The following is a 21793-nucleotide window of genomic DNA, read 5'->3' as shown; positions in this document are numbered from 1 at the left end:
AGTCAACAACTTCTTGATCTGAACATAGGTGCTTATAAAGTATGGTTCAGATCCTTTCGGAGCACTTGGGCAGATGATCGCTGCTGGAAGGATTCTTTGACTTTTTAAAATAATTTCTCTATTATTACCAGAAATTAGTCACTTTGTGCCAGGACACACATCTATGGGTGCCAGTTACCATGTGGCTGTATTGACAGTGCATGCCAGAGGTTGGCCCGCTGGTTTGGAGAGGGTGAGCCACAGCCAGCTTTGGCCTTGGTCACCTCCTGGTGTGAATGTGCCTTTCCAGGAAATATTACTGGGCAGCCAGCTCCTTCCAAAATGGAAGTTTACTGCAACCAATTAAACTTGGTCATTTGAACTTTGGATGATATTGGAAAAATTCTATTGAAGATGTTAAAACATATTAATGATACATTTATAACACAGAGATAAAACAAATGAAAGGAGATTGAAAATGTGCACACAGTATTTTGATCCTTTTCTATGCAGTATGCATGAGTACATCTTCTTCAATAATACATTCCTGGATTGTTTTGAGTTTGTTGGGATCACAGACATCTCTGGCAGCCATACAAGTGCTCCTGACACATTTCGTAAGTGTCTGCCTTCACCAAATGTTACCATCTGACCTATATTCATTGTATATGCTAGCAGACTAAAATACACAACATGTATGTGCCACTGGGGGAGTTAAATATAGGGCACAAAGAGTGCACCAAGAGGCAGAATTTTTCCCTGTGCTCGCATCCATCTGCGGCTTTCATGGACGTTTAATTCACTTTAACACGCTTACTATTCACATAAATCAGACTAGCTAATGTGTTCACTTTAAAATTATGTCAAGGGTGCTGGTTGCTTCCTGAGACATCTGCTCCTGGATCTTTTGTGACATGGTGACATTCACATTAGTGCTCATGCCCTCAATCTCTTCTGAGTTTCTTAAAGGGACAGTGACATAGGTCATGCATATGGCCACAATATTTATTATTTGAAGCATATAAAATTCAATGTAGATCTCAGGATAATTTTTCCTTGGATGAGTATCTGGAACCAAAGGTCGCTGTCTCAAAATAAGAATAGAGGTGCAAAGTAAACTCTCCATTAAGAGTTCCCTGTTCAAGATGAACTAGTTACTTAGTATATTCAAGTGAAAGGATGAAAGACTTTTGAATATTGAGGGATATTGGGTTAGGTCAGTGTGGTGCGCTGTTCGACAGAATCAGACACACACAAGGTAAAGACTGAACAACAGGCTTTAATCTACAAAAACCTCTACAGAGCCAGGCTGGCTGTGGCTGCAGCAACTCCGAGTGAGGCCGAGTGAGGCCGGCACAGGCTTATATCCTGGAGGGTGATTGACACCCGACCGGGTGGGACTTGATCCATTCATGCTGACTGATTGGCAGCCAGTCAGGTGTTGTTCTGTCCCCTTAGACTTCTGCAGGTACAGAGGTTGCCCCCTGCAGTAGGCTGGTGGTGTACCACCACAGTCAGGATATGATACTGATGGAAAAAGATTGCCCTGATTATTTTTTTGAATGGTGGGCTGAATGGGCTACTTCTGTTTTTATTTCTTATATTCTTATCGACTTGCTTTTGTTGGTGTTCTCATGTCCTTGCTGGCAGAGGTTGTGTTTGGAAGGTACTGTCAAAATAATCTTGCTGAATAACTGGTGCATTTGTAAATGCTACAAATGATACCATTCACATGGTTCCCCATTGGTAAAAGGAATGAATACCTCGGATAATGGATCAATTCCAATCATGGATTATTTTTATCCAGATAGATGTGCTTGATGAGTGTTTTTGAAACTGTACTATTCCAAGGACTGCCTAAAGAAATCTCTTGGTGCCTGCCACATTGACCACCGCCAGTGGGCTGATATCGCCTCCAGCCGTGCATCTTGGCGCCTCACAGTTCGGCGGGCAGCAACCTCCTTTGAAGAAGACCGCAGAGTCCACCTCACTGACAAAAGACAGAGGAAAAACCCAACACCCAACCCCAACCAACCAATTTTCCCTTGCAACTGCTGCAACCGTGCCTAACCTGTCCCACATCGGACTTGTCAGTCACCAACGAGCCTGCAGCAGACACGGACATACCCCTCCATAAATCTTCATCCGCGAAGCCAAGCCAAAGAAAGAAGATTCCAAGTGGAGGGAATCTCACCACACTCCAATCTTTTGTTTGTAAATGGTAGAAACACTTTGGAGTTTAAGATGATTCATCATTTGTTGCAAGATACCTAGTCACTGACCTAGTCTTGTGGCTGTAATGCCTCTGTGGCTGATCCAGTTGAATTTCTTGTCAATAATGACCCACAGGATGTTGATGGCCTAGGTCTCAGTGATGGTATTGTGTTGAATGTCAAGGGTAGATATCTGGACTTTCTTGTTGGGATAACTGTACTGACAATAACCACACCAGCAGTGTGAGTATAGGACAGCTTTAATAAACTGATATGTACACTAAGTGGTCTTGTTTCTCTGCAAGTTGGATCTGGAAGGCTAGACTGTAGCTCTGAACTGGTTTATAGACAAGGTCACTGGGATAACCCCTGGTGACCTAGTGGTGTAATTACATCTCACCACAATAACCTTTGACTGAACCAACCATGCCAGAGCCTTGTTCCATGCTGATATTGGTTTCTTCAGGTTCTGCAGAGTTTGAAATGGAGCTGACCACAATGCAATCACAAACAATCACATCCACTTTTGCTTTTGACATAAGCATTGTTGGAGAAGCCTAAAAGATAGTTGGGTCTTGAACACTGTCCTGCAGCAACATCCTGGACCGAGGTGATTCATCTTCAACAATCACCACCAATTTTCCTTTGCCTCAGGTTTGACTCCAGCCAGTGAAGAGTTTTCTCTTGAAACTTATTGATCAATTTTACCAGGGCTCCTCATGTCCACTTGGTCAAATGGTGTTTTGATGCCAGAGGAGCCATTCTCACCCTGCCTCGGGAGGTCACCTGTTTTATTCCATGTTTGGACAAAGGCTGATCTGGAATACTCAGTGTTCAGGGGATGATCATTGAAACAGAGCCTGAGGGGAATTTATGAAAAATAAATTGAAAAACTAAAATTGTCAACCTCTTCCATTGGGAATACTTATAACGGCAAGGCATAATTTCCTACCAAGTATTCATCAGTAAACCCATGAACACAGGCCTTATTTGCACTGTTACCATGTTCAATGTAGGATACAAAATAAAATCTCAGCGGTGCAATAACCCCACGTTAACATAGGATTCAGACGTGGAAATAAATCCAAATCTAATCTCTGCAGTGTACATTGTGATTGGCAAATTGTTTTATTATCAGCGAGTAACGTAGGAGAAATGAACATCTATTTGCTGCTGACAGGTATGGTGAGGTGTGCAGAAAAAAAATGACAGAACTTCAATCTTGTTCCTAAGTCTGCAACAGACACTAACAAGCAGAGAATGACACCTATCAACATATAAAGTGCCAGTCTAAGAAAGTGTTAACTTAGATTTTTTTTCAGATTAGAGAATAGAGTACATATTTTATGTGCTCTCACACAACGGAATCATTTTACAATTTATGTGGTCTCTTTTTAATTTCTTTTTGGGAAGGGCGGTTCAAAGAAGATTGTTCCTTAACGTATTTTCCCACATTACCATTACGACCACATTTCAGAAGTATATCAAGAAAACCAGGTATGATCTCTAAAAATCCATCAAAGACATTGAAAGGCAGGACCAGGCCATCAGATAAATATTTCAGACATCCTTGACTGTGGCAAGGTCAACATGCCAACCTGAGCTACAAAATAAAGTTGGGAGGAGTCGTAGGTAACAATGTATTTCTCCATGATGAGTCAATGCATTCCATGCTCATTTTGAACAGAAGGTTGGTGTGCCATCATCTGTACCCCCAAGGTCACTGTCAGAGACACCAGGTCAGCCTTCCAGAGAGTGAACCCATGAAAAGCATCTGGTCTGGAAGGAGTGTCCTGAGAACCTGCACAAACCAGCTGCCATCTTTAACCTTTACCTCGATAGGCTGCTTTAAGAAGACAATGAATATCCAAGTAACAATGAAAAGCAAGACAATGGGCTTAGTTGGTTATCACCCAGTGGCTTGGACATTCATCATTATAAAGTGGTTTTGCTGTTTGGTAGTGGTCCACATTAACTCAGCCTCCCAGCCAGCCTTGACCATCACTTTCATAACAATAGGTCCATGGCAGATGACATTTCCGTGGTCCTGTTCTCTACCTTGGGACATTTGATAACAAGAACACACACACACACACACACACACACACACACACACACACACACACACACACACACACACACACACACAAGCACGCACACACGCACGCACACACGCGCGCACACACGCGCGCACACACGCGCGCACACACGCGCGCACACACGCGCACACGCACGCGCACACGCACGCACACACGCACACACACACGCGCGCACACACGCGCGCACGCGCACACACACACGCGCACACGCGCACACACGCACACACGCACACACGCACACACGCACACACGCACACGCACACGCACACGCGCACACACGCACACACGCGCACACGCGCACACACACGCACACGCGCACGCACGCACACACGCGCGCACACACGCACACACACACACGCACGCACGCACACACGCACACACGCACGCGCACACACACACACACACACACACGCACGCACACACACACACACGCACGCACACACACACGCACGCACGCACACACGCGCGCACACACGCACACACACACGCACACACACACACACACACAGAATAAAGTTATTTATATATAGATTTTAAATTTGGACATACAGCATGGTAACAGGCCCTTTCAGCCCACAAGCCCTGTTCCCTCAAATATAAAAATTAACCAACAATTCCTGTATGTTTCTGAAGGGTGGGAGGAAACTGTAGTTGGTGGAAACCCACGCAGACATGGGGTATGTATAAACACCTTTCGGACAATGCCGGATGCAAACCTGGGTCGCTGGCACTATCATAGCATTGCGCTAACCATACCACCCCAAAGCAAAGGGTTATATATTTTAGCAGCCTCGTCTTTTGGCATCGAGTGGTGCGGATTTATTCTCAGTGCTTGAACTGTGAGGTTCTGACCTCAGGCCTGGTCTGCCTTCAATGGAGCTGGCATGGTGAGGAGGCCATAGAAGAAGCTAAGTGTTGGAAAAGTCAGGGCAGACTTCTGGGAAGTGAGAGATGGTGGATGAACATTTGGATATTGGGGATATTCCAGCCTGTGGATGGAGGATCAGAGGCTGAGGAGAGCCCAGTTAATGGAGGAATCATTGGTAATCGAGAGCTGGACTAATTGTCAGAAATGGAATTGTGTACTCCATTTTGAAACAAGAACGATTTAAAGAAAAAGGAACCATTTTGATAACGTGGTTGAAAAATTCAATGTGACGTAGTGCAACTCAGGCCGAATCTTCCAACAGGGACCGTGAACTGTGTTGGGCCTCTCAATGCAACTGTGAAAGGTCTTAATGCATGTATTGGGTGTGGGTCTTAGGAGCCCGTGTGTTTCCCTCCTTTGAAATGCTGAGTGGTAATTTTTTGCTTGAATTCATTATAATGCATTAAAGAGGGACACTACACAGCCAAAGTTCCTGTCTGCATGGTCTTGACTGTTGATACAAACTAAGGTCTATGGGAAATGTGTTTCCATGGGATGGAAAGGGTTACTTTCTACAAGAATCATTCTAATACATTTCCCACCTGCTCTCATCTGTCACCATAAAACACTAGCTGCTAAGATATCACACCACAAATGACATCAGAACGCCCCCAACAGCTGAATAAAATCATAACAGGATGTGTGAGCGGTTCTAAAAGGTCAGTCATTGACAAGAAATCAACTGAGCTCTGAAAGCAAAAAAAAGGGGTTTGCCAGTGTTAATCAAAGCATCTTGACACAGCAGCGTGAAGTATTGCAGGCCCCAGCGAATGTAAGCATACCCACTTTTAAGCAAGCATGTAAGATCACAGTGGGAAATTCCATTTGTCTTTCATAATTGTCCACTAGTGGGATAAAAAGAGGAAAAGAGCAAGCACTTTCCAATAAAAACCCATAGATGATAAAGACAACATGTACTTTGAAACCTGGCATACTCCCCATTGTGTGCAGAAACAAATGTTTCCATTCCAAAAAAAGACATTTTACTGTTGAACAACGCAAGAATGGTAATCTACCATGTAAAGTTAAATAATTGATTGGAAGGTCTTCCTGCTAAGGCCCTTCAATTGTATTTTTCTGGTTAACATGAGAAACAGGATTGCTTTTAATTTTTTATTGAACCTGGGATTCGCAATCCTTGAGGGAAGACTTACTATGGTACTTCATCCCCTTCACTGGAAAACATCTTAGAGTAGTTGAGATAGAAAAAAATAGTTGTAAAGGGCACTGATTTTTGTTATGTAGCTAAAGACACCAGTCCTATTGCACACTATAATAACACTGAAAGCTGAACAAAATGAACAATCACTTCTGTACTTGGTGTGTGAATGATGGGAGAGTTGCCAGTCAGAATGCCAGTGCTATGATGAGACTTTTAATGCCCACTTGAACCATGAGAATAAACAGACAGGGGCCTGGTTTAATGTCTCATCATCAAGCAATCATTGTTGAAAATAAAGCACCGGCAGTAGCAGTTGCTTTAGACGCAGAGAAGGCCTTCGACAGAGTAGAATGGAATTACTTGTTCAAAGTATTGCAAAAATTCAGTTTACCGGAGAAGTATATTAATTGGATTAAAGCATTATATAAGGGACCGTTAGCGAAAGTGACAGTAAATGGACATGTATCAAAGCAATTTAACTTAAGCAGGTCAACGCGGCAGGGATGCCCACTATCACCATTATTGTTTGCGCTAGCTATAGAACCACTAGCAGAATCGATAAGAAGAGATAATAATATAAAAGGAATAAAAATAAAAGACAGGGAATATAAAATCAGTCTGTTTGCGGATGATGTGATAGTGTACTTAACAGAACCAGAACTATCAATAAAAGAACTATATAAGAAATTGAAGGAATATGGAGAAGTGTCGGGATACAAGATAAACGTAAATAAAAGTGAAGCAATGCCTATGAATAACGCGGATTTCTCAAAATTTAAGGAGGAATCCCCATTCAGATGGCAAACGCAGGCAATAAGATACCTAGGTGTGCAAATAAACAAAAATCTAGGCCAATTATATAAACTCAATTACAATCCACTAATGAAAAAATTACAGGACGATTTAGAGCATTGGAAAGAGCTACCACTAACACTGATAGGAAGGATAAACTGTATTAAAATGAACATTTTTCCAAGGATACTATACTTATTTCAGGCATTGCCAATACAACTGACAGAAAAATTCTTCAAAGAGTTAAAGAAAATAATAAGGAGATTTTTATGGAGAGGGGGGAAACCGAGGATAGCACTAGACAAATTAACAGAATGGTATAAACAAGGAGGCTTACAATTGCCAAACTTCAAAAATTATTATAGAGCCGCACAATTAAGGTACCTATCAGATTTTTATCAAACAAGGGAAAAACCAGACTGGACGAGACTAGAATTAGATAAAATAGGGGAAAAGATACCTGAACACATATTATATAAATGGGACGAAAAATTGGTACAACATAGAACTTCTCCAGTATTACACCATCTCCTCAATATATGGAAGAAGATTCATGTAGAAAGAAATAAAATAAATTACCAAATACCAAAACTAATATTGACGCAAAATAAGCTACTCCCTTTTACAATAGACAACCTTGCCTTTAGAAAATGGGAAAAAAAAGGGATTAAAAGAATAGAAAATTGTTTTTCAGGAAGTAGATTCTTATCCTTTGAACAAATGAGAGATAAGTACAATATAACGGGAGATACAGCGCTGGCATATTACCAACTGAGATCCTACTTGAAAGATAAATTAGGAAGCAACTTGAGTTTACCAGAGGGAAGTAACCTTGAATATGTGATTACAGATACAATGTTAATCAAAAGATTTATAAAAAATATGTATATTAAACTGCAAGAAAAGGAAAATGAGGAAACAAATGGTAAAACTAAACAAAAATGGGAACAAGATTTAAATATAAAGATAAAAAAGGAAACATGGGAGAAGTTATGCTCTGGAACGATGAGAAATACAATAAATACGAGGCTGCGTATGATACAATATAATTGGTTACACAGACTATACATTACACCGCAAAAGTTAAATAAATGGGACCCAACAGTATCTGATAGATGTTTTCGATGTAAAAAAGAAAGGGGAACAACAATTCATGCAATCTGGACATGTGAGAGAGTAGAAAAATTTTGGGATGATCTCAATCAGATATTAAATAAAATAACAGAAAACAATATACCAAAGAATCCAGAGATCTTTCTCCTAAGTAACATAAAAAATAAAGAATTTGGAATTGACTTGGAGGATGCACAAAAAAGATTTGTTAAGATAGCCCTAGCTGTAGCAAAAAAATGTATTATGTCAACCTGGAAATTGGAAGATAATTTGAAAATACAACAATGGTATATAGAAATGAATAAATGTATTCCATTAGAAAAAATAACATATAGTTTAAGAAATAATATTGAAATATTCGAACAAGTATGGGAGCCTTACATTAAATACAATAGCGAAAACCTACCGGGAACAAACATTACCTAAGTTGATGGAAGGAGAAGAAAAGAAAAGAATGGACTCAGTAGAATTTCTGGTGTATTTTTGTTGAATGACAACATTGTCTAACTGAATTAATGCAACCTAGATTGTATAACTAAAATGGATGAGAGGGGGGGGGATGGGGGGGTGGCTTGGGAGGAGGGAGGGGGGAGGGAGAAAAAGTCACTGTAAATGTGTGGAAAAGAAAAAGTGTATATCATGGCTATTGTGATTTATGGTGTGAAAAATAAAAAATTTTAAAAAAAAAGCAATCATTGTTGCTCTGAAGAGCACAATTATTTAGAAACAGTGACAGAAACACATGTGCAGATAAATTGGGATGGTGGAAGTAGTCACATCGTTATCCAATTTCTAGAGAGTGGGGTTGTGGGGGTGGGGTCACTGCCTTAAATTTGAACCCAAATTACCAACCTAAACAGACACGCTTTCCACCAATGGTGCAAAGTAGTGCTGGGTTCACCATCCCAAAGGCAGCAACTCACCAGCACTACTGAGGCCCAAATCCAAAAGAAAGGACAGGCAAATGGTGAACCACCACTTCTAGATTCTCTTCCTGCATACTATTGGGATTTGAAAATAGGAAAATAGGAGGGGACTAGAGGGGTATGGACCGGGTGCTGGTCAGTGGGACTAGGAGGGTGGAGATTTGCTACGGCATGGACTAATAGGCCCTAACTGGCTTGTTCTGTGCTGTAAGTGGTTATATGGTTATATGGTTAGATGGTTACGTCATCCTTCCTTCAGTGACACAGAGTCAGATTCCTACTCAACGGCATTCTGGGTATACCTGACGCATTAATATGAGAAGATGGCCTACTGCGCTTTTCAAAAAGACAATAAACCCTTTGAGGTTTGGCCATTTTTAACCTTTCATAATATATACTCTGGACTGGGTCCATGGGTAAAATACAGTACAAACTCTAGTATGAACCAGCTGGTTGTTGGATATAAAACCAGTCCTGGAAAACCAGGACACTGAGTTTGTTGGTAGTGAAGTCCAATGGGTTAAGAAATTGGGCATTTAGTGCCAAACTTTCTCACAATGATTGCATTCTAAGATCAATAAAATATAATTTGAAGCTCAGCCCAATTTCAGATAACCTGAGAAATGACCCAATGCTAAATTTAGGGCAAAAACCTTTTAGGCATATTTGGACATGAGAGATAGGCCCTGAAAATAGCCTGAGGAATGTATGTTTATTGTTGATACCAATTTTGCAATGTAAGATGTTTCAAATGTTGGATAATAATTTAAATGGGGAACTAACATCATAAATACAGTGATAAACATCTTCATAATTTTTTTATAATTCAGATGAATATAGGTGTGTATGAAATAAATATATAGAGAAGCTGTGATGTTAATAAGCAGTTCAGAATAGCGCACATCTCACAACTCCAACCTTATATACCATACCAAAGACATTTCACAATAAAAACAATTCAACCCCCCCCATTCTTCTTGGCAGATTTGTAATCATAGTGTCTTTATAATTCATCATTATCACGGTCAAGATTAAAGTAGATTCCCAGTCCATTACGAAAGAAGTAGATAGCGATGAATTTACTTTAGAATATTACTGCCTAATATCAATCCTGGTGATCAATTACCACTTGGGGTTGATATTGTCCATTAAAAATTCCACCGGTCACATTTAATCCAAGATACTTGAATTCAGTACCTGCCACAATAGCGTCTGTCGGAGTGTAGTTTATTTTACATTCTGAAACAGTTCCAAATTGGATTGTGAAACAACTTTCCACAGAAATATGTAAAATCCTCAGAAGAGTATTAAATTAACAGGTCTATAAACAAAGATGATATCCTCCTTAATAGATCAGTTACTTTCAAGCCAATTCAGATCATTCTAGGCTGTGCGAAGCCCTGATCCCCAATTTCCATAAGGTGTTTCATTCAAATCTAGTGGTGTCATGGACAATAATGTATAGTAGTGCATTGCAACATCAAGGCATATGGACTATGTCATTGAGTGTTTCTCCATTATCAGGATCCACTGTTACCTCCAACCATCAACTCTCTCTTCTGTCTCAATACTTAGTTGGGCATCACAAACTCTTGAACAACGGGGAGTATTTCCAATGGGTCAAGCAGCATCTCCTCTAACAAGTAGCCTCATGCGAAAAGTTAATTTGCATGCCATTCATTATATACTGCATGCAAGTAAAAACAGAGTAGGCCATTCAGCTCCTTGTTTGCAGTCCTTTTCAAAAGGATCATAGCTGATATTTTTTTAAAATCTCATCGCCACTTTCTTGAGAATATATTGGATGTCCCTTCAATGTCTCTTTTGATCTCTTGCCAACTAGTGCAGATGCACCATAAAAACCTCAAGACCTCAAGAAAATGAAGACAAATAAACTGCTCTGTCCAAGACCACAAGAAAGTAGAGTCAACTAAACCCAAACCGCTGGAGGAACTCAGTGGAATTGTCAATGTCTCGATTAAAAAGTCTTGGCTCTAAACATCACCCATTCTTTTTCTCCCACTAATGTTGCTTGACCCACTGAGTTCGTCCAAATTCCAGCAGTCTCTCCTATGTCTTCAGAAAGTCCAGACAGTTGTTAACACAGTTCAAACTATCATGCAAACCAACTTGCCACCATTGACTTCCTCTCTACTTACTGGTGTCTCAGGAAAGCTGCTAACATATTAAAGGACTTCAGACTCTGGTCATACTCTCTTCTCCCTTTCATCAGGCAAATAGTACATGTACTTGAAAACACAAGTTCCTTTCCTGCTGTCGTTTTAATTGGATCTCTCTCATTGTCAAAAGACACATTTGGGAATGTTGACAATATGCTAAGTTCACCATGAAGGGCAAAATGAATTTCAACAGAACTGCAAAACAATCAAATAATTGAAAAGAGAGTGGTCATTATCACGACCCAAAATGTTTTTCCCTTACCAAATTGGACCCCCTCTCTTTTTTTTAACCTTCTTTGCTGTCATTAAAACAGCATTATTTGATACCAGATGGGTGATTTTGTTTGGTCTCAATCCCAGCCCAGTGATCTTGTCGTATTCACTGTGAGGGATATCTTCTGCTGCTCTCTGTAATTTGTGCTCGTCTGGAAAGAGGAACTCCACTTTGTCCAAGTTGCTTGGCCTGTGAGTCCGTAACTGCATGTTCCTTGGCCTAACATCTTGTACTGACAATAACCACATGAGCAGTGCGAGTATAAGACAGCTTTAATAAACTAAAATGTACACTACAAATGTCTCTCTGCAAGACGAACCTGGAAGGCTAGATTGTAGCTCTGGACTGCTTTGTAGACAAGGTCACCGGGATGACCCCTGGTGACCTAGTGGTGTAATTACATATCACCACACAACACACACATCTCAGTACAATGCACATTAAGTGCAGGATGAACTCAGCAGGTCATGCATACCTTGACGAAGAGCTGGTTACCCTTTACTTCCTATAGATGCCGTGTAACCTGATGAGTTTCTCCAGCACTTTGCTGTGTGCACTACAATCCCAGTGTCTGCAGGCTTTCCTGTTTAACTCTATCACTGTACGGTTGAATGGGTACACACTCTGTTACAGCTATTACAGCAAGACAAGGCAGAGTGCACAGTAAACCTGACATTGACGTGAAGAGACTAGCAAATACCAGGTTAAAAAATTTAAACACAATAAAGAGGTTCAACAAAATAGAAACAATTTAAAAATAGTTTGATCTACTTGCGTGATTTAAAACTACAAAAAAAAGTCCAAAAATCCAGATGTCAGAAATCCAGACCACCCGAGAATCTGGACTTCTCAAAAACTGTCACCTGAAATCCAGAGGATCTGGACTTCTCAATAACTCTCAGCTTTTGCATGTGTGCACACATTGTGTAAGCACCACCCATGTGCAGCCCGAGAATCCGGAAAATCCAGAATGACCCAATACCTGAGCAATCCAGATTTTAAGGCTCTTACTGCATATCCTAAATACAATAAGTCATTTATTTTATTTTATGGTAATGTTGTCAAAAGCTTCTGAAAAATACCAAATATTCCTATCTCCAAAATCAGGCCTGCACTAGAATCCATGTTTCAATGTTTCTGGTTTCTTGACTCACATGGGGCAAGATATTTCGCATTGCTCTTTAATCCCATGTGGAGTAATGTGACCAGACTCTTAAGCAGAATGACCTGGCAGGTGCTCTCATGGTCCCTGTGGGTTGTTCCTCTTCAATGTGACATGCAAAACACTTCATCCTTCTGTTACCAGGACAACAGCACTGCCATGCACACAAAAAGTTTAAGTAGTATGTTAGAATGGATCTCCTGCACTGATTGTTCCCTGATGCCACACATTTAACAATAGTTAAAAATATATGATTGTTTTAAAAATAGCCAACATTATATAAAGCGAAAGCAAGTAAGGGCCATACTGAACATGACCTGTACCAAATGCATTCATGATACCATCACACAAACTTTTTTTCAATAGGTTCACTCATGTGACAAAATGGACTTTAATTTAAGTGAAATTCAAAAATTTATACAACGCCTTTCATGGCCTCAGGGCATCATTAAGCAATTTATTGCTAATGAATAATTTTGAAGTGTAGTGCATTGTGGTAATATAAATGTGTCAGCCATTTTATGCACAGAAAATTCTCAGAAACAATAAAATGTCTGTTCTAGCATCATAACATTTGGGTGCAATGCCCTCTTCCAAGAAAGTACCATGGGAACTTAAATGCCTGCTTGAAAGAGCAGACGGATGGTATGATCAGCATAGCATGTACTCTCTCTCTCTCTCTCTCTCTCTCTCTCTCTCTCTCTCTCTCTCTCTCTTTGTGGAAATTCAGAGATCTAAAACTCCAAGTGAAACACAAAGATACATAAATCATTCATGTTCCCTGAAGTATTATCTCTTTGTATTCTTCCAATGCCTGTTGTAACTGTCTTAGATGCACAGCACGGCAACAGGCCCTTCTGGCGCATGAGCCTATGCTACCCAATTAACCTACAACTCCTTGGGTGTTTTGGAGGGTGGGAGGAAACCAGTGCACCCAGGGAATACCCATGCAGACATGGGGTGATGGACAAACTCCCTACATAGTGCCGGATTTGAATTGTGGTCACTGGCTCAGTCATAGCCTTGCACTGATCACCACATCAACCCTGAGGCCATAACATTGAACATTATTCTACTAAGTTTTGCAAACAAACATTGCAGAAGCTGATGGGTGTTCATCTCGTCTTGTGCCTTAGTATATTTTTGTTGATGTCTTTCTTTGGCTTGGCTTCGCGGACGAAGATTTATGGAGGGGGTAAAAAGTCCACGTCAGCTGCAGGCTCGTTTGTGGCTGACCAGTCCGATGCGGGACAGGCAGACACGATTGCAGCGGTTGCAAGGGAAAATTGGTTGGTTGGGGTTGGGTGTTGGGTTTTTCCTCCTTTGCCTTTTGTCAGTGAGGTGGGCTCTGCGGTCTTCTTCAAAGGAGGCTGCTGCCCGCCAAACTGTGAGGCGCCAAGATGCACGGTTTGAGGCGTTATCAGCCCACTGGCGGTGGTCAATGTGGCAGGCACCAAGAGATTTCTTTAGGCAGTCCTTGTACCTTTTCTTTGGTGCACCTCTGTCACGGTGGCCAGTGGAGAGCTCGCCATATAATACGATCTTGGGAAGGCGATGGTCCTCCATTCTGGAGACGTGACCCATCCAGCGCAGCTGGATCTTCAGCAGCGTGGACTCGATGCTGTCGACCTCTGCCATCTCGAGTACCTCGACGTTAGGGGTGTGAGCGCTCCAATGGATGTTGAGGATGGAGCGGAGACAACGCTGGTGGAAGCGTTCTAGGAGCCGTAGGTGGTGCCGGTAGAGGACCCATGATTCGGAGCCGAACAGGAGTGTGGGTATGACAACGGCTCTGTATACGCTTATCTTTGTGAGGTTTTTCAGTTGGTTGTTTTTCCAGACTCTTTTGTGTAGTCTTCCAAAGGCGCTATTTGCCTTGGCGAGTCTGTTGTCTATCTCATTGTCGATCCTTGCATCTGATGAAATGGTGCAGCCGAGATAGGTAAACTGGTTGACCGTTTTGAGTTTTGTGTGCCCGATGGAGATGTGGGGGGGCTGGTAGTCATGGTGGGGAGCTGGCTGATGGAGGACCTCAGTTTTCTTCAGGCTGACTTCCAGGCCAAACATTTTGGCAGTTTCCGCAAAGCAGGACGTCAAGCGCTGAAGAGCTGGCTCTGAATGGGCAACTAAAGCGGCATCATCTGCAAAGAGTAGTTCACGGACAAGTTTCTCTTGTGTCTTGGTGTGAGCTTGCAGGCGCCTCAGATTGAAGAGACTGCCATCCGTGCGGTACCGGATGTAAACAGCGTCTTCATTGTTGGGGTCTTTCATGGCTTGGTTCAGCATCATGCTGAAGAAGATTGAAAAGAGGGTTGGTGCGAGAACACAGCCTTGCTTCACGCCATTGTTAATGGAGAAGGGTTCAGAGAGCTCATTGCTGTATCTGACCCGACCTTGTTGGTTTTCGTGCAGTTGGATAATCATGTTGAGGAACTTTGGGGGACATCCGATGCGCTCTAGTATTTGCCAAAGCCCTTTCCTGCTCACGGTGTCGAAGGCTTTGGTGAGGTCAACAAAGGTGATGTAGAGTCCTTTGTTTTGTTCTCTACACTTTTCTTGGAGCTGTCTGAGGGCAAAGACCATGTCAGTGGTTCCTCTGTTAGCGCGAAAGCCGCACTGTGATTCTGGGAGAATATTCTCAGCGACACTAGGTATTATTCTATTTAGTAGAATCCTAGCGAAGATTTTGCCTGCAATGGAGAGCAACGTGATTCCCCTGTAGTTTGAGCAGTCTGATTTCTCGCCTTTGTTTTTGTACAGGGTGATGATGGTGGCATCACGAAGATCCTGAGGCAGTTTACCTTGGTCCCAACAAAGCTTGAAAAACTCATGCAGTTTGGCATGCAGAGTTTTGCCACCAGCCTTCCAGACTTCTGGGGGGATTCCATCCATACCTGCTGCTTTGCCACTTTTCAGTTGTTCGATTGCCTTATATGTCTCATCCAGGGTGGGAACCTCATCCAGCTCTAGCCTTAGGGGCTGTTGAGGGAGCTGGAGCAGGGCGGAATCTTGGACTGAGCGGTTGGTACTGAAAAGAGATTGGAAGTGTTCTGACCATCGGTTGAGGATGGAGATCTTGTCGCTGAGGAGGACTTTGCCGTCTGAGCTGCGCAGCGGGCTCAGACAATGGGCGCCTCCTGTTGGAGCTCTGCGCAGAACAGCGGCTTGTCATTACAAACACCCTTTTTCAGCAGAGGGACAGCCTTAAGACCACCTGGATGCATCCCCGATCCAAACACTGGCACCTCCTGGACTACATCCTGGTGCGAGAAAGTGACAAACAAGATGTGCTCCACACCAGGGTCATGCCTAGCGCGGAATGCCACACTGACCACCGGCTGGTTCGCTGCAAGCTCAACCTTCTCTTCAAGCCAAAGCCCTGGAACAATAAAGCCCCCAGAAAGAGGTTCAATGTTGGAAAACTGCAGTCAGACGAAGCGAGAGGAAACCTCCAGGCAAACCTCAAAGCAAAGCTCGACGTTGCAACCCGCCTCACGGACCCGTCCCCTGAAACCTTCTGGGATTAGTTGAAGACTACCATACTGCAATCCACTGAAGAGGTACTGGGCTTCTCCTCCAGGAAAAACAAGGACTGGTTTGACGAAAACAGCCAGGAAATCCAGGAGCTGCTGGCAAAGAAGCGAGCTGCCCACCAGGCTCACCTTACAAAGCCGTCCTGTCCAGAGAAGAAACAAGCCTTCCGTCGCGCATGCAGCCATCTTCAGCGCAAACTCCGGGAGATCCAAAATGAGTGGTGGACTAGCATCGCCAAACGAACACAGCTCAGCGCGGACATTGGCGACTTCAGGGGTTTCTACGAGGCTCTAAAGGCTGTGTACGGCCCCTCACCCCAAGTTTGTTGATGTAAGCAATGATTATATATACAAATGCTTCTATGTAGAGTAGTTGTTAATAATATTGGTTTCTACCATGGTTCACTTCTTGTCAAAGTCCAAACTTTCTCATGGAGCACATCGGAAGGATGAGTAAAAAGACATACTGAAAACCACTACTCATGTTTTGAGATGGTTCTTTTGCAAACTGAGATATGGAAAGTTCACAGATTAATTCTCTCTCCTATAATTTAAAATTGTGCCTTTCAATAAGGGGAAAAATTGAATCAGGAAGTTACATTTGTCAATTCAGCACCTTTACAACTGAAATCCTCCAAACCATCGCAATGATAAAGATCAAATTAATCTACCCCTGGCTGTGTGACGGCTTCAGAGGTACAATCATGTTTGGTACCTGACAGCTTTCACCAAGGGGTGATTACATTCGATTAAGCTGACTGTTGCCGTGTCATTGCAAGAAAAAAAAAGCCTCTGAGAGTCTTTGACAGGAGATTGAAGGTGGCAGCAATTTACTCAGGCAGAAACCCAGTCAGTAGGCACGCCAGGGCTCTCTAATCTCCTCAATATTTCTTGCATTAGTCCGAAGGCCAGCCAAAGAAATGAAATTGTGGCTGACAACAGCTTCAGATAGTCTGATCCCACCCGCTCTTGGAAACAACCTAAAATTAGCTTGCTTTTATAATTTGGCAAAATATTCCTTTAGTAATAGCTTTTATAATAAGAAAACAGTGTCACCTGATATCTATCTCCATCTAGCAGATCTTGTTTTTAACCTTTCTTGATTGATTTAAGCATTTTGCCTCTATGTGCATTGAATGGTGTGTGTGTGTGTGTGTGTGTGTGTGTGTGTGTGTGTGTGTTGGGGGGAGGGCTCTACTTCATTTTACACATTCATCGCTCTATTAGACCTGACATTATCCCAAAGGCTCAGATGGCAAGCAATTGGCAGAATCGCCTTCAAAAACGCTACAAGGCTCCTCCTTAGTAACCATGAATTATGAAAAGCGAAGTACAATGCAGAAAATGCTGGTGGGTGTGAGCCACACAGCACCAAGTGAAGCTGCAGCTTGATGATACTACACACCCACACAGTTAAAGTCATCACTTCATTGCAGATTTTTTTTCAACAAAAGCTGTTGAATTCCAAATATAATGGATCCCTTCAGAAAGCTCTTGGCATCAAAAGTGAATTGTTAATAAGAGATGGGATTATTGTCCTCATACGATAATAAGTAGCCGACAGTTACAAAACTGTCTCAGCTGAATGGTTACATTGACGTTAAAAACTGTCAGTGTTCAAGTGCTTTATAGAATCTGAATATCCAAAAAATTACAGCCTAATATTCAGTGTCAGCCAACTATTAGAATACTTTCCATTTTTTCTGGCACCAGCTGTGGCAATAGTTAGAATGTGATCAATCACACTGTTTGATCAATCACAGTATATCCTTCAAATACTGATTCTTGTGTTGATGGCCTTTTGTGTATGCACCCCCACTTGTTCTAATATTTTTCCCTGTCAAGCTTATTTGAAAACATTCCCCACAAAGCAGCTTACTACTTACTATTTTCAAGGCACCATGTTCATGCAAGTTGTGGATGGTGTTGGTGATCGTGCCACGTGGGGCACTGTACATATATCGGAGCGCCATCCAGATCCTGGAGAAAACCAAGAGCAAAACTGTCAGGGTCATAATCAATGAAGAACAACATGATCCACCACAGATTTTTTTTTAACCAGTTCAAAGTTCAGATTTATTGTCAGAGTACATTCATGACATCACATACCACCTTCTGAAGTATATCTATTGATAGGGGATTAATTTTCCCCAACACCTTCATCCCATAAATGAATAAGTTAAATTACAGACTTGTAAAGCCTGTATGTGCCCTTATAGTGTCAGACAAAACATGCCATGAGCCATAGTAAACAAGATACACAAAGGATTGTCTGCACAATTATGACACCACTATTTTCTTGCACTATGGTAACTGTGAATATTTATATCTATCAATTGTATTTATGATCTCGTTTTAATTTCACAATATTTACAATTTTTCATGAAGTACGTGTTTAGCTGCAGGAAGTAAGAATTTTGGTGCATATGTACATTATTCGGTGTCCATGATAATAAACTCATTCTCATTATCACACTGATATGAAGCAAAGAAATACAAAAAAAAGAGTCAGACAAATTAAAAGCAAGTGACCAGAAATATTTCTTTACAAGTAGATGATGAATAGATGCTGTCAGGATGGTCTAGACTCTAGAGGTTTAGGAAACAAGTGGATATTAATGGAACGATAGAAAAGAAAAGAAATCCCAGAGTGGACTGGTCAGAATCATTCAGCATTTAATGCAGTCAAGTGTGAGGAGTTGCATTTTGGAAGGACAAACCAAGGTAGGACATACACAGTAAATGGTAGGGCACTAAGGAGTGCAGAGGAACCAAGAGATCTGGGAATACCGATACATTGTCCCCTGAAAGTAGCATCGCAGGGAAACAGGGTTGTGAAGAAAGCTTTTGGCATCTTGGCCTTCATAAATCAAAGTATTGAGCACAGGAGTTGGGATGTTATGGTGAGATTGTATAAGACATTGGTACAGGAAGAATATCAGTAATATTGAAAGAGTGCAGAGAAATTTTACTAGGATGTTCCCAGGTCTTCAGGAATTGAATTACAGGGAAAGATTCAACAGATTGAGTCTCTATTCCTTGGAGAAAAGAAGAATGAGGGGAGATTTGATAGTGGTTTACAAAATTATGAGAGGAATAAACAGAGTAGATGCAAGTAGGCTCTTTCCACTTAGATTGGAAAAGATAAATACAAGAGGATATGCACTTAGGGTGAAAGGGGAAAGGTTTAGGGGGAACATTAAGTGGAACTTTTTCACTCAGAGAGTGGAACGAGTTGCCATCCGACTTGGTAAATGTGGGCTCACTTTTAAGTTTTAAAAATAAACTGGATAGATACATGGATAGGAGAAGTCTGGAGGGTTATGGAATGGGTTCAGGTCAGTGGGACTAACAGTATGATGTTTTCAGCACCTACTACAAGGGCCGAATGACTTGTTTTCTGTTCTGTAGTGTTCTATGGTTCATAATAACAAGCCCCTTGACCTATCGAGCACATGCCAATATGGAATCACCCATTTACAGCAATCCCATTATATTCTTCCCACATTCCAATCAACTCCCCCTAACTTCTATCACCTACTGACACTGGGGCATTGAACAGTCATTAATTAGCTAACTGAACTTTCCCAGATGATGGAAAGAAACAGGAGTTCCCTAGAGTTTATAAAATCGAGGAGCAAGGATAAAATTAATGGTTGTGGTCATTTTCCCAAAGCAAAGGAGTCCAAAACTAAAGGGCATAGATTTAAGATGAAAGGGAAAAGATTTAAGGGCAGCCTGATGAGCAACTTCTTCACACAGAGGGTGATGGATATGTAGAACGAGCAGCCCGAGGAAGTTGTAGTTGCAGGTAAAACAGTTATTGTTAATGACAATAAATTCTGATTCTGCTATAATTACACAGAAAAGACATTTGGAGGATATCCTGGATAGTAATATTTTAGAGGGAAGATCATGGGCCAATCATAGACAAATGGGACTAGCTCAGATATACAGCTTAGTCAGCAAGAATGGGCTGGGATGAAGGGACAGTATCCTTGCTCTGTAACTCTATCACAATGACTCAAGCAGGGGAATGGGGAACGGCCGTGAGAACTGTTCCGATATTTAACACAACTTCCCCCCCCCCCCACAACACCACCTGTAAATAAAAAGAAAGAAAAATAAACAATGACTCAAGCAGGGAAGGCGAGTTTTATATAAAAAAATGATGCTGGAGAAACTCAGCAGGTCAAACAGTGTCCTTTATATAGCAAAGATGAAGATACTGAACTGACGTTTCAGGCTTGAGCAGTTTTCTCTTTAACATGCAGGAGCAGTCCGATCAGGCACAATTTTCAAAACTACCAAACTCATGGTGTGTTATTCTTTACAGGGGTTTTCCTAGCAACCTTCTATCAGCAGCACTCAGACCCCATCACCTGTCCTCAATCTTCATTACGGAATTCATTAAAGTATCAGCGCCTCCTTTTAAAAGGAAAGATACTGCTAATGTTCTGGTATTTCACTTAAGGACTAAATGTGGAGATTGCTTCTATAGGGTTAAATGCTGGCAGCTGCAAGAACTTCTACTGTATCAAACCATCTGTGAACTGAAGCTGACACAGAAAACCCAGCAACGCTATTCTGGAATCCTCACATAAGAAGACCTCAGTATTTATGGGTTCCAACAATACTGTAACAATGCTGTAAAAAAGTAGTAATTCAATTTCCATGATCTAGTTACATCGCGATTCAGTGGGAAAGTGCGGTTGAGGAAGAAGAGCAGCCAAGATCTTGTCAAATGATAGAGCAGACTCAATGAGCTAATGGCTTATCCCATCTTTTATGTTTATTTTATGTGAAGGAAGAGCCATTGTGAAATGTAGTCAAATTGGATCTTGTTGCATCATTTTTGTGGGGGTGGAACAGGCTCTGAAAGAACACTTAATAATCACCAGAGCTGAAATGTTCATGTGTTTGAGACAGCTGCCTTAAACAAACACAAATGAATCATAATTAGTCTTGAGTCACATATGCAATGCAGTGGTGAATGTACATTGCGTAATATTTCACGTAAGTTCCACTGACATCAGAGGAAATTTGATTTCAATGGGTATACAATTGTACTATCATGTGTGCATCTAGAATCAGTAACTCAGGATCAAGGTCTAAGTTCTTTGCATGTGCTGAGGGAGCAGTGCAGACCTGTTCTATAAGTTCTGAAGGGCACCAAACTGACATGAATGTGCTGTGCCCAAAACTTTCCAGGCATGGAGGTGGTTTAGTCAGCTGCCCCAAAACCCAGCAGCTATAGATATTCACCAAGTCAAATGGTTACTCAAACAAAAGCTGCTTTTAATTATCTTTAAACATGAAAACAGAATCACACTTTAACTTTACTAGCCTAACTTAACCCCCTTCTAATTCTAAGCGCATGTGTAGGTAATGTGTGTGTAAGTTCAGAAAAGTTCTTTGATTCACAGTCCAAT

General features: G+C 41.6%; 1 long non-coding RNA gene across 1 annotated transcript in view; it reads right to left on the bottom strand.

Annotated features, from left to right (window-relative positions):
• The window catches only part of LOC138756487 (uncharacterized), an 88602-nt gene extending 69983 nt beyond the window's left edge, over positions 1-18619 (bottom strand). Inside the window, exons 1-3 of the long non-coding RNA XR_011353095.1 lie at positions 18471-18619; positions 18248-18341; positions 12821-12982 (exon numbers count right to left, since the gene is read on the bottom strand). This is a non-coding gene — a long non-coding RNA (uncharacterized lncRNA). The remainder of the gene's footprint in view (positions 1-12820; positions 12983-18247; positions 18342-18470) is intronic.
• Between the last annotated feature and the right edge of the window lie 3174 nt (positions 18620-21793).

This window comes from Narcine bancroftii, chromosome 3 (assembly GCF_036971445.1).
Source record: "Narcine bancroftii isolate sNarBan1 chromosome 3, sNarBan1.hap1, whole genome shotgun sequence".
Classification (NCBI taxonomy): Eukaryota; Metazoa; Chordata; class Chondrichthyes; order Torpediniformes; family Narcinidae; genus Narcine; species Narcine bancroftii.
Note: the sequence above shows the minus strand (reverse complement) of the source record. Positions and strands in the feature narration are given on the sequence as shown.